Below are 16,093 nucleotides of genomic sequence, written 5' to 3'. Positions count from 1 at the left end.
TTTTTTAAAAAGCTTACTTGGTGGCATTCCATTCTACAAATGTTAACTTTCATGCAGCAGAATTATATTTGTGTACGTTTTTTTTTTTGTTTTTTTTGTTTTAAAACCTTTATTGTTGCTTCAAAGTGTACATTGCTATTCAGCCAACAGCCCGGAGGCAGGCAGCATGGTTACGTGGCGGCACGCCGCCGAGGCTCGTCCACATCGTACCTCTAAGCAAAATATCCAAAGTAAGAAGATGCACTATTCGCAACAACAACAACTTAAAGCGACAGTCGAGGAACAGTAACATATGTGAAATACCAATACCCCTTTTGTTACCGACTATAGTTGTGTACGTTTAGTTGTAAGTCAACTCTTTGAAAAAGTTGCAGGGTATCTTGCCACATGCACTTTTACGTGTTTCTGCATTCGAATTTTGTAGACAAACATTTATGAGTGCGTAATCATTTTAACATAATTTTCCCTTTGAGAATTGGCCCTAATTTGTTGTTTTCTGTAGTTCGCTCTTCTTTTTTTACTTCATAGAGTCTAAATGGCAGAGCAGTGAAACCCTGAAATTGGTTTTAATTGCATGATGTGTGCGTTTTAGTGATCAACACATTTTGTTTCATCCATTATCGGAATACACAGCCTTGCTCCCAGCTTATTCTTGTCATTATTCTAAATATCGTAAAAAACACATCCTACAGGTATCGGGCTTATGACATCTGTGTATTTCTTCTGCACCCCATCAAAAGCAACCTGCAGTAATGGCATCGCTGTGAGAACGCATAGGCATGGCATTTTTAGACTTGGATTATGGGTACACTCTCAGCCTTCCTTGTTTATAATGTGCTCCCCCTTTGGCACATCATAGAGATATCCAGGAGCTAAGAGACAGGACAAAATTAGAAGTGGGGGACAACATAGGGGAGCGAGAGCTCCTAGTTTAAGTCTGGACATAGTTGGACAAATCTCCATGTCTGGCAAGGATTATTGAAAACATATTTTAATATAATGGTCAGATGTTTTTTCATCTCAGTTTGGGAAACCCGATGAAAAAAGTATTTTATCAGAGTCCCATCTGTCTTATTGCGGTTTGTAAAGTATCCCACAGTTGGATAATTCACAAGCATCTGTATTAATAACTTCATTAGCTTCAGGGAGATAGGTGTGGTGCTGTTGGAGTGATGGCTGCTAAATGCCTTGAAATGTCATATTTATAAAATGTAAAAAGGTGCAACATACACAATGAAAAAAATCAAATATTTATGGTAGTCTGACTTTTTGTGGAGGGTGTGATAATCCCTTTTGATCATCCCGTGCCCCACCCGCAGTCGTTTGGGGAGGTGTTTGAGTCATCCGTAGCTTTCGGGGCCTGAGACGTCTTAGCAAGGAAACTGAGATTGACAGGTTACAATGGAGTGCGAAATCCATGCTCTCATCTATTTACAAAGGTGCTAACTGTTGATCCTCTGGCGCTGAGATCCCAGCCTGCTCAGCTAATCCTGTATTTAACACCTCCAGCTCCCAAGGCACGATGCCAGTTTTGAAGCTATACAAACTGACTTGTTTGGCGCCCAACAAGCTCTTTGCTTGCCCTGAGCTAAGGCAAAACGTGGTTTCTTGTTTTTCCATGCAGGCGACACCTTCCTTCTAAAAGTCTAAATCTTGCATGAAGGAAAGTACACATGACCAATTCTCAAGGTATCATCAGAGGTACAAAATGTCACAAGGATCCCCTTGAGTTATTAATTTTGAAAAACTTCCTCTCTACATTTTACACCTTCTGTGAAAGACAGAGCTCAAGTGAGGGAAGAAAGGAGATTTGATTGATGCAGTGGAAAAGTTCCTCTGCAGAGGTTCATCCTGTGAGTGTCAGGTCTTAAGTGCATCACTACCAATAAACAACTATGACTCAACATGACTGACAGTGGGCGAGCTTGGAACTGCATTGAAAGTAGATGAACTTTCAGGAAAGTCAAGATCAAAGAATAATTATATTTAGGGAAGGACTTAGTAACTTATGCTTTAAAAGGTGTAGAGCTATGGTGCCACTTTCGGCATTTGTGAACCTTTTAACTCTTGGTCTTCATAGAGACCATTACATTTAATTTAAGAATTTGCTTGGCTCAGATGTACTACACATAAAAAGGCTGCAAGATATACAGGTCAGTATGGACAGGCCCGTCTCGTATTGCACTAATTTTAATTTTACTTATTATTGTGGGATTCCATTTTTATTTTTTACATTCATTGACTTCTTGATTTTAAAAACGGGCTTGGGGGTTGTTCATGCCTAGAGCAAGAACCCACTCAAATGATGACTCATTATAAGTCAATTTAGGAAAAACTTTACACTTTCAAAAAGGTGATCTAGGTTATGAAGTCATCTGAAGTTATTTGTCTGTGAGTCGAGCTAGGTTTTTGGACAACATGAAATGTGATCACCATATAAAGGCTTCCATTCAGTCTTTCATCCCAGAAGGTGATTTGCAGGACTGTCCTGAATTAGTTTTCATCCCTTCAATTTGGTAATGCTGTGCGTTTATAATTATGTATTTGTTTAGGAGTTCTTGTGTTGTGCTTTTAACCACCGATAGGTATCTTTAGAGGACTTTAGATCGGACATACAATGGTTAGGTAGTACACCGAGGATTAACTGGTACAACAAGCACTACAAAGCATGTTAACTGACTATGGATGGCAAAAACTAGTCAGGACTGGAGTAGATTTCAGGTTGACATCCACTCATTTTAGATATCTAAAGAGCAGACTGGAGCTTCCATGTGGGCATAGTCCTATCTAAAACCATATTTAATAGCATTGACCAGCACTAGGTTCCTGGGCCTGGGGGTGATTGGTATTCTCCTTCCACCAGCTTGCTAAACGCACTCATTCATAGCTAAAGGTGTTGTGAATAGCAAAGATAAAGATACACTCCATGGCAGAGTCAACCACATTGGGTGAGAACACCCCACCAGCAAGGTGTCATCTTTTAATAGGTGGACCGATACTAGTGTGGTCGACATAGGACCTCTGCCACACAGGCATACATCCACGATTTTAAACCTTAAATTTGGCCCTCATTTTTAACCAACTTAAATTTTCATCTCGACTGAAGTACTTAGTGTGTTCTGTAAGCCAGGATATCTGTGCATGCTATTTGAAGATTAGTCTACATACACTCCAAGAGCATTTTGATCAAATGTCAATGCAACAATACTTACATTTAAGCCGAGCATCAATAAGAACTACTAGATTTAAAACTCTGTATCCATAGATCGGTAGCAATATGTAGTGTGTTGTGAATTAGCTATGACAGGACCCTTTTGGTTCCTGAAGGAGTCTGTAGAACTGTGATGTCATTGTTTGGGTGTATGGAATAGAGTTTGTGTTTAGAATGTTGAGTTCCAGTTAAGCGCAGAGCAATAAAGACATGTAAGACCAAGCTCCATGTGTGGTGTATTCATTCATTAGTACCCTGTCTGGGGAGGATGATACAACTGGCAACGAGATAAGGGATTACATAAACCCCATAACCCTTAGAACCGAGAGTGCTCTCCCAGAGTGGTTGCTGTGTTCCAGCAAACTGCTCATGCAGTGCCCAAGGAAAGTGAAGCTCTACATTTGGTGTATGTAGAGTCAAAGTGCCACTTCAGCCAGTGTGAAGCATTTGAAGATAACAGAAGCTTTACTGAGAGGTTTACTAATCGTTGGCCAGAAACCTGCTAGTAAGGCTGTGAAAGAGATACTGTGCCACTAAGCAATACTGATCAATAAATCATACAGTACAACAACCAGGTACAGAGAAGTGCCAAAGACAGTGATAGTTGAGTCCAAAGAATTGCTAAAAGAGGAAACATTTCAGACACAAAGAAACGCTAAAAGACAGTAACAACCAGGTAAGGAAAATGCAATGAGCAGCGATAGACAGATGCAAGAGAATGATGTGAGTGGAAGAAGATGAATGCAGAGAAACATTAGAGGTGGTGATAATCAGGTATATGAGAATACAATCAGACTTACCAGAGTCTGAGTAAAGTGAGCCATCTGTCCTCAGCACCAGGCTCCGCAACCCAAGCAGAAGTACGGAGGTTGTGCTGTCGAGGCTGGTGAATCACGTCGGACTGACTGAAAGGCCATGGGTGGAGGTCGGAATGGTGAACCTTGTCAATGGCTGCTGAAAGGAGGACAAAATATCGCACTGCTGCCTTCTTGAAACCACTGCCTCCCTTCGATTCCTCCAAAAAGCAAAATATTGGTGACAGATGGACTGTCTGTGTAGAAATGTTTGATAATTTCATCGATGCACTGGAAGAAACAGATAACAAAAAGATCGTCAAATACCTCAAAAAATGTGTCGGTGAAGGAGTAAAAGCGGTAATAAAGAAACAGCAGTGAACTGACGAAGTCACATTCTGTCAAATCAAATAAGAGTTCATTTTCAAGTTCAATCTAATGCTAAATGCCAATTATAAAAGATATATTTTCAGTCAGGAACAACAGAAAGCTGGTGAAACAATCAACAAATTTGTGGAGAGACTTGATACACTCACCAAACACTGTAAGTTCAATGAATGAAATGATGAAGAAGCTGTACGTCACTGAGTTATTGATGGATGTCTGTCAGATTTATTCAGATGATGAATGCTGAGAGAAACCCTTAGTCTGGAGTGAGTTCTCATGGCTGTCAAAGCTGAGGAATGTGCTGATCGACAAGCGGCTGAGATGGAAGCTGGAGGTGCCCAGAGTGAGTCAGTCGTGAACATGAACAGTAAGCCGAAACACAAAGCGGAAGGATACAAAGTGATGTCTTTAAAGACAAAGAAGTTGTGCTTTATATGTCGATTTTCTTTTCAACATGAAGGTAAATGTCCCACTATTGGACAAGTATACAAAGGCTTTCGGAAGGAGAACCATTTTGTAATGGTTTGCAAAGCGAAGGAAAAGCTAAGTGCATCACAACGAGAAAACAAAATGGATGTCCAAACGTTCCAGAAGCGACATTCTACCCACACACACAAGGCTAAGCTGCAACATCAGCTGAGGCAAATCAGCACTAAATGAAGTCAATCATCATCTAAATCTTCATCCAAGAGTACTTCAGTTTCATTGCCAAGTAACAGTGAAGAAGACAGATGTGCAGAGCAGATATTTACCTCAGAAAAATGTGTGCATGCCGGCCTGGCCAAATGCAAAGAATATGAGTCAAAAAGAAAGTTGACGGGTAAAATCACAAAAGTCATTCAAACATTGTCCGAAAATGACACTGAAAGTAAATTGCTCCTCCATAACTTTTAATGTTGACAGTGGTTCATCGATAAACATTATGCCTGGGGCAAAATACAACAAACTATCTCGATTGTCTTGTCTCACACCATCAAAGACTAAAGTATATACATGGGGTGCATCAATGACATTAAAGAGTCAAGGTTCATTTGTAGGAACCATGAAACACAAAAAGACAAATATACAAGCACCCATTCATGTATTTCAAGATAATGCATCAAGTGCCTGTTTACTCAGTTTCAATACTGCTGCTGAAATGGACCTGATATCTGAGTTCCACGACATGAATGCTCATCACAAAATAGTAATTCAGTTCCCGTGGTTCTTTCATGGATTAGTAAAACTTAAGACCATGAAAGTGCAACTGCATATCAATGAAGATGTTCTTCCTGATGCTCAAAGGCATAGACAAATTGCATTTCATCTACAAGAAACTGTTGAGAAAGAACTTGAGACATTACTAAAGCATGATATCATTGAGCGACCTACTGGTCCAACTCCGTGGGTTTTGCTCATAGTGGGAGCATCCAAAAAGGACAGTGAAAGGGTGGCTGCATCTGTGTTGATATGCCTCAAGCTAAGAAGGCAATTGAAAGAGAACAACATCCAGGTTCGCCAATTGCTGACATGATCACACAACGAAACGGTGCCAAAGTCTTCCCACACCTTAATCTGAGCAAAGGATATCATCAATTAGAACTGGAAGACAATTCCAGATACAGTACCCCCTTTTCTACCCATATTGGTTTGTTCAGATATAAACTATTACGTTTTGGTGTGTCATCAGCTGCAGAACTTTTCAAAGATTTCATTCAACAGATAATACAACCAGTCATGAATGCTTTTAACAACAGTGATGACATAATGGTTTTCTGAGCTACACAAAAGGAACATGGTATAACTCTTACACAAGTGTATTGTTAACTTGCTGATGCAGGTTTAACTTTGAATTCTGAGAAATGTGAGTTCTCCAAAACAAAACTTAAATTCTTTGGCCATATCTTTTCTGATAGGGGGTTGATGCCAGATTCAGCTAAAGTACAAGCTTTGTCAGCCATCAATCCCCACAAGATGTTACCATGTCACATTCATTCCTTGGCATGGCCAGTTACTGCTCCAGGTACATACGTGACTTTGCCACAGTAAGTGCTCCCTTAAGAGACTGAACAAAAAGTAAATGTGTTATTTTACTAGTCATATGACTGTGAACACATTTTTAAGAATATTAAGAATGCAATTAAGAGTGCCACTGATATGGCCTACTTTGATCAGAAGCTTCATACAGCTGTTGTTGTTGTCGCAAGCTTGGTCCAGTTGGGATCAATCCTTGCCCAACACAGTGGACACCCAAATGCTCAAAGGCATTTTGTTGCATATGTAAGCAGAAGTTTGTCACAAACTGAATCTGCCTATTCACAACCTGAGAAAGAAAGTTCAGCAGCGGTATGGGCTTCTGGACATTTTATATGGAAAACCTTTTATTCTTGTAAAAGATCATCAAGTACTGCTTACCACCTTTTGTAACGCAAAAGTCAAGATGCCACCCAGAATTCAATGTTGTGGGTTGATCTAAAGGAATAGGACTAAACTAATTGCACTGACCAGGGAAAGATCAAAACCCTGCTGACTGCTTTTTCACGAGTGCCAGTACAGTGTCATGGTACCCCTTCCAAAGCGGCTGAAACCTACATCGACTTCCTTGTAAAGTCCAGTAAACCTGTGGCTATTTGATTGGAACAAATCAATACTGCAACAAGCAAACATAGTTACATGTTGATACTAAAATACATTATTGCACATCAATTTTGGAAACAGCAAACTCGACTACTCACACGTGACAGTGAATATCAGAAGTTTAAAAATGTGAAAGATGAACTGTCCATTACTCAAGAAGGTTTTGTCGAGAATTGTCATACCGGAGAGTCTGCGACAACAAGTAATCAAAGTGGCCAATGAAGGACATTCTGATGGAATTGTTGCTACTAAACAAGCTCTCCAAGACTGAGTTTGGTTTCCTCATCTTGACAAGAGAGTTGAAAGAGAGTTGAAGGCCTATCAATTGTGCAATTGTTTATCTCCCAGAATCACTCTATGTTGATGACACCTTGCTGGTGGGGTGTTCTCACCCAATGTGGTTGACTCTGCCATGGAGTGTATCTTTACATTTGCTATTCACAACACCTTTAGGTATGAATGAGTGCTTTTCGCAAACTGGTGGAAGAGATTACCAATCACCCCCAGACCCAAGAACCTAGTGCTGGGCAAAGCTATTAAATATGATTTTAGATAGGACTATGCCCACATTGAAGCTCCAGGCTTGTACATGTTGGATTTACCAAAACACTCATGGGAGAGAATTACTGTTGATTTATTTGGTTCTCATGACAATCACCTGATGGTGGTTATCGATGGATACTCCCATTTTCAGTTAGTAGAAGATCTCTCATTGACCATTCACAAAAGAGTAATTGAGTGTGTAAATGTACAAACTTGAATAGCATGGCTTCCATGCCTACCTGAACCATTAAATTACCAAGCATGCTCAAAGCTACTGGATGTTCGAGAACACTGTGAAACAACATCCATATCTGATTATAAAACATTGGTACAGTCTTGGTCATATTTGTGAAACAACAATACCATAACGCATAGAAATATATAAGTATGATACAATCAAAATTAGGTTTTCACAGGTAAAATGTCAGAAATCAATGAAACATCAAATAATCCTTAATAAAACAATTTCCAACCATTCTCCTTTCATAATAAGAAAAAAATACTTTACTTCTGACACACTACACCTTGCTGTACATAATCATTATAGGGCACTTAAATTGGCACACTGTTATTAGGTAAAAATTACTGTGGAGCAGAGTCAAGCTTGATTTTCATATGGTTGTGTCTAAAGTGAGGTGGCATAGTGTGCAAAATAATAATGGGTTGGAATGCTACCTCGAGTGATTGCCAGTGGTTAGATTTATCGCAGGCATTCTTCCCATCACCTTTTCTGAGATAAAAGTACTTCCCTAACTGGCAAGGGTATGCCCAGGTGTGGGCTACGTGCTAACTGTGCTACTCGAACCAAACTACACCGACTCAGGCGCCCCAATCAGGGAAAAACCAGTATTGGGTTGCTTTTGTTTCAGTTCAGGGAGGACCAGGACTGCCAGTATGGGCTGGACTATCCCTGTTGGGGCAGTGCCCAGACTAATTTCTATATGTTTGAGTCCAAACTGAGGTGGCATGGTGGGCAAAAGAAGGATGGGTTGGAATCCTACCCTGAGCGATTGCCAGTGGTGAGGTTTAATGCAAGCATTCTACCCATCTCCTTTTGTGTGTTTGATGTAGCACCCTAAGTGGAAGTGGAAAGGGTATGCCCAGACATGGGTCTAGAGCCATTGGAACCAAGCTGCACCAGACTGAGAAGCCCTAATCAGGAGGAAACCAGACTTGGGTTGCTTGTGTTCCAGTTCAGGGAGGACCTGGCCTGCCAATTCGGGCTGGACTGTTCCTATTGGAGCAGCATCCAGACTGGTTTGCTTATGGTTGGGTCGAACCTGAGGTGGCATGGTGGGCAAAAGAATGAGGGGCTGGAATGCTACCCCAAGCGATCGCAAGTGGTTAGACTTATTACAAGTAGTCTTCCCATCACCTTTTGTGTGTTTGAGTTATTACTGTAAGTTCAGAGAAAGCCTAGGCTGCTCCACAAAATTTGTATAATAACACAATGCAAGTCAGACATTTTTGTTCCTCAGTGATCTAGGGCCTCATGTAGGAAGCCAAATACCGGTCGGTAACGGCCGAAATTCGGTAAATATCCCGTTACCGACCGGTATTTAGGCATTTGCGATGTAGGGGGCTGATTTTCTGGAATCGGAAATTAAGAAATCGGTAAAATACCGATTCGGTAAATACCGAATCCAGAAATGCTATGTAGTGGAAGTGCATCATTGGTGTCTGGATTCGTTATTTACCACCAACTACTAGTTGATGGTAAATGACGAATACCTTTCAAAAAGCATTTTTGTGCTATTTGAAAAGTGCAATGTGGCAGACATACATGCCCTTAGGGCATGTATGTGCGCCACATGTGCACATATGCACGAATCAGGGGTGCAACAGGGTGTCAATGTGACACCCTGCCACCCATGATAAGGCCTCCCCTATTACCGATTCGGTATTTACCGAATCGGTAATGGTAACTGGCTTCCCATTCATTCCTATGGGCCTCCAGGCCCATAGGAATGAATGGGAAGGGATGCATTATTACCGAATCGGTAAATACCGATTCTTAAATACCGATATTTACCGAATCGGTAATAATTACCGATTGTTTACCTACATTACATTTACCGATTCATAAATACCGAATCGGTAAAATTCGGTATTTAAGAATCGGTAAATATAATTTACCTACATATGGCTCCTAGTGAGTAATGTTTGTGGCTTGTTCCCAATGTCTCAGTGTGAGGTTTCCTCTCCTCTGGGGGTATCATCCTTCCACAGTACCTTTCTATCATTGGGTTTCTCGTTTAGGAATATGGGCCTACAAGTGCCTCCGGAGTCGAAGCAGCATGGCTCCAGGTGCTTTGTTTCTTCCCAAGATCCACTGAGCTAGATCACATTGACTCGTCCCCTGCCCAGCACACTTTGCCTCAGTTCTCATCGGAGGCGCACGCATATGCCCATGTTTAATTGACCCTGGAGAGGACAGGAGGGATAGCAAAGCAACACGGAGAGCAATTGTGACCAGAAGCAACACAATAGTGCGAGAAGGCAATGGGAAGAAGCAATGGTGAGCGTGCAAAGGAGTGAAAAGCACTCGAGTGATAGATAGCAACAGAGAGTGCAGAGGGAGGGACGTACATGGATGTGGCAGTTTGAAAACACATGCGCTGTCATGGATTGCTTAACAGAATAAAAGTAGTGCTTGAAAAGCAAACATTGGAAGCAGAGATCCCAGCTAATCAAAGCAATAGTAATGAGGCAATGCTCCATAGAAGGGACAATCACAAGATTGAAGCAGGCTCTTGAGAGTGACAGGAAAACCAACCAATGGTAAGCAATGAGCAGGCACCAGGCTTATGTCTTTGGACAGTGCACGTGCTGTTCAGTAGGCTCGACCAGGGCCGGACTGGCCTTAGCAGTCACCGGGTGTTTCCCCGGTGGGCCGCCAGGTTGGGGGCCGGTTTTTGACCTTTGAGGGCCGTTTTAGTTACTGGGTGCCAGTTTTATCGCCCCCTGTAACAAAAGCAGCTGCAGAATTTTCCATTCCCCCCCCCCCCCCCTCACCACCCCCCTTGCGACCGGTCCGACTCAATTGCCAGGAGGGCCGGTTTGCGTTCCTAGTCCGGCCCTGGGCTCCACCTAAAAACGGGTTCATTGCTGGAGCTATGCGAGGTTGATTGAGACCATAGAGGTGGGCTGCCAAGGTTTACACAACCAGAGGAGTGCTGTGGTATAAGACTGCTTCACGAAATGGAAGTAGTAGGAAACGTAAGAAAAACACTCATTGAAGCCTAACTTCTGAGATTTACAAAAACATTTCACATCTACTAACGACCGCAACGCTGTCGACGATCAGCTACTGCTGTGCTGTTGTCATACATGGCGCATAGAAGCATATGTAATAGGTTGCCAAACTATAGGTAGAATCGGAACAATGATGTAAGAATTAGAGGGGATCCCAATAGACAATATAGAATGATGAGGTCACGAAGAGGCGGGGCTCAGTGGAGGAATAAATGCGATGGACACGTTGTTTCAAACTAGCAGTTGTTTTGACTGTGCCCATTGAGCCACCGTACGAATATTTTTATGCTATATTGCCAGAGACGAAAGTGTCACTTGTGGATCCAGGGAACTGAGTTGTAATCCCGAGTTCCCCTGCCTGGTCAAATATGCGTGATCCTGTGACTTTTTTTTACGCGTCTATTGCCTCTCTCTAGGTTGGTCTGCCTGCACACATACATACAGTACATGGATTGCTTGTCTCTTTCCTTCCGGTGCCTCTTGCAGAGTAGCCCTGCAGGTGGCACACTGAGACTGGTGATTCAGTGTCAGCTCTTCAGCGCGATCGTATTTCCCGTTTCTCGCGCGCGCAATCCTTGAACGAGGGACCCGCGTATGCATCCGCAGTGCACCTTAGTTGGAACCGGTGGGGCCCACCAGCACTCTTTTTTTGGGAACCGAGACTCGTTTCTATTAAACTTCGGACTCCAACCTATAGCAAACGAGAGAAAGGCAGGAAAGGGGGGTGAGGAGAAAGACGGAAAACAGCGACAAAGGGAGAAAAAAAAACGAACCCCAAGAGGAAAATAAAGGAATCAGGGAGTCTGGGGAGAGAATATTAGTGAAAGAAGCATTAGCTGAAATAAAGACTATAACGCCTCTTATTCTTTAACCCCGATAATTTCAAAATATGGGTACTGGCATTTATTCTTTTAACAGAATGAATATGAATTGGAATGAAGCACTCAGTTTGTCTGGATCGCAGGGGCGATTTAGGAATAGTTTTAAAAAGCTCACACTTAGGATACCACCACACATACCCATACCAACATTTTAAAACTGGAAAGTTGGCACTTTAAAAAAAAAAAATCGAGGTATGTATTTTTCCCATTGACTTATATTGACACGGAGATGCCTTTTTTGGCTTCAATAGTGAGTCTCTCGCTAAGGGCGTATCTACGGGGGTGGCAGGGTGTTTCCAGTGTGACACCCCCTGAAAGTTGGGTCTGAGGGTTCTGAGTCGGACCTGCTATGTCTGTGCTGGATTTTATTGTCGTTCTAATTTCGCCGAGAGGTTTTAACTTGTTACATTTTTGGATTGGTAACATATACACATACACGTATATATATATATATATCACTGAAAAAACCATAGGTTTCACACATGTTATAGTTAGCGGAAATTTTACTGATAAAAAACCAGTGAAATTGCCCCGTTATAGTTAGTGCTGGCAACTATAACTCACGCGACCGCAATCTTCTGCTGATGCTAATACTGTATTTAGACACTTATTTGCCCATGTCTTCTTCCATACATTTTTAGCTATACATATATTACAAATATTTTTTTTTCATAAAGACACGTATGTCATCAGCAGAAGATTGCGGTCGCGTGAGTTATAGTTGCCAGCACTAACTATAACGGGGCAATTTCACTGTTTTTTTATCAGTAAAATTTCCGCTAACTATAACATGTGTGAAACCTATGGTTTTTTCAGTGAATTTGCAAGGTTTTTTAAATGCTAATTCCTAACTATAACGTGTGTGAAACCTATGGTTTTTTCAGTGAATTTGTACGGTTTTTTAAATGCTAAGTTACTTTACGCCATTCGAGGCGTGCGCGCCCACTTAACGCAGTTCGTTCCGTGCACGGTTTTTATCAACTTTAATAAGCCCTGTACATTTGGTGGCCTTCGGCCACCAAAAGCACAGGGGGTGGGGTCAATGTGGATAGTGTTTTTTTTATTTCGATTTTATAATTTCATGTTGCCAAAATTTAGTTTTTTTTACCTATTAATAAGCCCTGTACATTTGGTGGCCTACGGCCACCAAAAGCACAGGGGGTGGGGTAAGTGTGGATAGTGTTTTTTTTTTTTTTTTTTTTTACCGTACGCTTACGGTAAGCGTACGGTAAGCGTACTCGGCAAAATTGCCGAAAAAAAAATAAAACCGTTTTTGCTCTTGGGGGATGTTTGGGGACTCCCTCAACATGACTATGTGGGAGGGAGTTGTCAAAACAGCCCCGTAACATGTTTTTGGCCATCTTGTTTGATAAACAACACTCAGTGCGAGAGACAAAATGGCGGCCGCCGCTTCCTGGTTTCGGCCGATTCGAATGTTTACTAAGATCTAAGAGCCAATCAGAATCGCGCTCGCGCACGCCACCGTACGCTTACGGTAAGCGTACGGTAAGCGTACCGTAAGCGGGCTCAGATATATATATTGATTTAAAGGCTATTTTCTCAGAATCTACTGAACAGATTTACACCAAACCTACAAAAGGCACTTCCTTGACCTAGGGACTACCTCTCTGCCAAATTTCTAGTAATTCTGTTCAGCCGTTCGGGCTGTAGCTCGTTCTAAAGGTCCTATGGAAAAATGCATGGGAAAAACGCGTTTTGGGACCCCCCTTTTATCTCAGCCCCCGCTTGACGAATCCCCCCGAGACTTTCAGGGTAGGAGCGGAGCGTAGCGCCCCACCTATTTTGAGAAATTCGCGAGGATTCATCGACCGGCGCCAAAGTTATTCAAAATAGAATGTTGAGGTTTTCCTATGGAAAAGGGGTCCTAACTATAACTACCTACTGGCGACCGCCAGTAGGTAATATATATATATATATATATATATATATATATATATATATATATATATATATATATATATATATATATATATATATATATATATATATATATATATATATTCACTGAAAAAACCATAGGTTTCACACACGTTATAGTTAGGAATTAGCATTTAAAAAACCTTGCAAATTCACTGAAAAAACCATAGGTTTCACACATGTTATAGTTAGCGGAAATTTTACTGATAAAAAACCAATGAAATTCCCCTGTTATAGTTAGTGCAGGCAACTATAACTCACGCGACCGCAATCCTCTGCTGATGCTAATACTGTATTTATATAACACAATAGGGCAACCCAATAGACCCCAGGGGTTTGGGTACAATGTAATTTCAAACACAATATAAACCCTGAGGATTTATTTCATTAGCATTCCTTAGTCGTATAGTCACCTTAGTGAGCTTAATTTCATAAAGAACCTAGAGGTAAACGATAGTTATCACAGTTCATTATTTATTCAATTTTTTGGATTACTTCTTTTAAATTTCAATGTGACAATAAATTCATATATACAGAAATGAGAAAATCAATTTACATTTGTACACTGGCAACACAAACTACTGTCAATTAGGTACATATAGAAAACAGTAGTAATTGACACTTTTTATGATGATGAACCATCCACAGTTTGGTCATATATCAAGGAAACTCTTGTTTCAATATTGTTAGTATCACAACACATCAGATGGGTATTTGTTTCCACCAAATAAGTGTCACAGCGTCGACGTTTCGGTCTCCTATTAGAACATATTAATCAACGAGACCATCTTCAGGACCAATGTTGCACCATGTATCTATTGTAAACAAATATATTGCATTACTCATTGATACCAATATACATATATACATCTAAGTTCTACACTTAGGTATTGCCTATACAATGAAGGAGAAAAGGTGTATCAAAGGTTAAAAACCGATCAGGTGACCAAGAGCCCAAACACCATAGAATATATGACCACCATTAAAAGATTCTCCGAGACACAACTTTATTAGTCAAGCCAGTTCGTGGAATACAACAACTAATTAGTACTTCTCACGCAGCGTGACCCTCACCACTTTGTGAATCAATAGATCGTGTTAAAGTGGTGGGAATGTGCCACTTACTATGTAAAGACCATAGCCTAGTCAAGGTCTATCGAATCACTTCTCCCACAGTCTTCAAAAGAAGAGCTGGATATCTAAAAATGTTTGTACATAAAACGCCATAAATCAGACAATTGTCAAAAACTATAAACTATAAGTGCATTGTTACCAATAAATAAAACAAAACGGACAAGCCTCTCAGCCATTACTTACAAGAAACGCCCCTTATCGTCGGCGGTGTATAAATCCTAATTCTGTGAACAAACAGAAACCCACCTAGTCAGTTAGCGCCAATTCACATTCTCATACAGTATCTTTTCCAATAGATACGGCGCTCCTACCTAATACTGAAACTTACTCTTTTTGACAGAGGTTAACCGTTATTCTCCTTCCGTTGCACGTCTCGCCACATAGTCCGAGCATGAGTGCTGGGGCAACGCGAACCTTAATAATCACGTAAATAACGTGATCTCAGACGTCACTGATACGCAGTAAACATGTCGGCCATCTTTGAGTGTAGTCCAAACAACGGACCAACTTGATATCACGATCGTTTCAGGATATATTACAACACCAAAATGCAATTCAAATCAACACCAGATGAACAAACGAGTGCCAAATATCAGGATTACATCCATCTAACAAAAACCATCATATTTAATTGTACCACACCACATGTCAGGTTGCTTCAACTGAATCGTGTCGCAATCGTTTCACACCAAGTGGCGGCCATTTCTAAATGCACACATTAGCACTGTCAGTATGCAGAGTATACATATCCTTCTATAGCTGGAGTAAAGTAGGTCCAAAGGCCACAAGTATTACTACACCGCTTGGCTAATACTCGCCATGTAAGCTAGAAGGCCACTTTAAAACAGAAATGTAAGTGACTACACCAGCATTGGGAATCATAGGCCATCAATATGGAGCTATAACATCAGAGACAACCAGATGGTGATCATATATTCTGGAGTGTCGCTAGAGTTTGCCATTCTATAAAGGAATTTAATCCCCTCTCCACTGTCTTGACTAGCCAAATCCACCTGTTTTCCTTCAAGGTCAATAGGCGTTCAACATTCTGTCGCCTTTTTGTGTTCTTGATAGTCTCAAGTACAAACCATTTCATTTCAGTAGGGTTGTGTTCTTTCTCTATATAATGCTCTACCATAGGGGCAGTAATGATTCTACACCTAATCCGCGACTGGTGTTGTATTATACGCTTTTTGACTTCTTGTGTTGTTTTTCCTATATAGTATAGGCCACAGGGGCACTCTATACAATATATGACATTTCTTGTCAAACAATTAGTGTGTTGGCGTATTGTCCATTCAATTCCATTCAGGACACAAGACTTTACTACTAAT

Source organism: Triturus cristatus, chromosome 11 (genome assembly GCF_964204655.1).
Source record: "Triturus cristatus chromosome 11, aTriCri1.1, whole genome shotgun sequence".
Taxonomy (NCBI): domain Eukaryota; kingdom Metazoa; phylum Chordata; class Amphibia; order Caudata; family Salamandridae; genus Triturus; species Triturus cristatus.
The sequence above is the reverse complement of the archived record's forward strand: the minus strand, read 5'-3'. Positions refer to the sequence as shown.